Source organism: Scylla paramamosain, chromosome 18 (assembly GCF_035594125.1).
Source record: "Scylla paramamosain isolate STU-SP2022 chromosome 18, ASM3559412v1, whole genome shotgun sequence".
NCBI classification, from domain to species: domain Eukaryota; kingdom Metazoa; phylum Arthropoda; class Malacostraca; order Decapoda; family Portunidae; genus Scylla; species Scylla paramamosain.
Window position 1 is genome coordinate 14,112,150 of NC_087168.1, and position 390 is coordinate 14,112,539.

The window sequence follows — 390 nt, forward strand, 5'->3', positions numbered from 1 at the left end:
CAGAGGCAGACAGCTGGGAGAGGCACATGATTATATACAGAATGGGCGCGCAAGGTGAGGGGGAATGTATAAGTCTGTCAGGTAAATGTTGGTCCCGGCGCGCTAAACGTCATGGATTCGCCTTATATTAAACGTTTACGTGCTGCACAACGTTTTCTTTTTTGTATATGTGTTGCGTTTTCTATGGAGTTATTGTACGTTTTTCTTTTCCTCTTTTTTTTTCTTTTTTTTTTATTCCACTTTTGTTTTGTTTTGTTTTGTTTTGTTTGCGAGTTGATGAGTTGGTATTGTGTATAAGATTCTCTCTCTCTCTCTCTCTCTCTCTCTCTCTCTCTCTCTCTCTCTCTCTCTCTCTCTCTCTCTCTCTCTCTCTCTCTCTCTCTCTCTCTC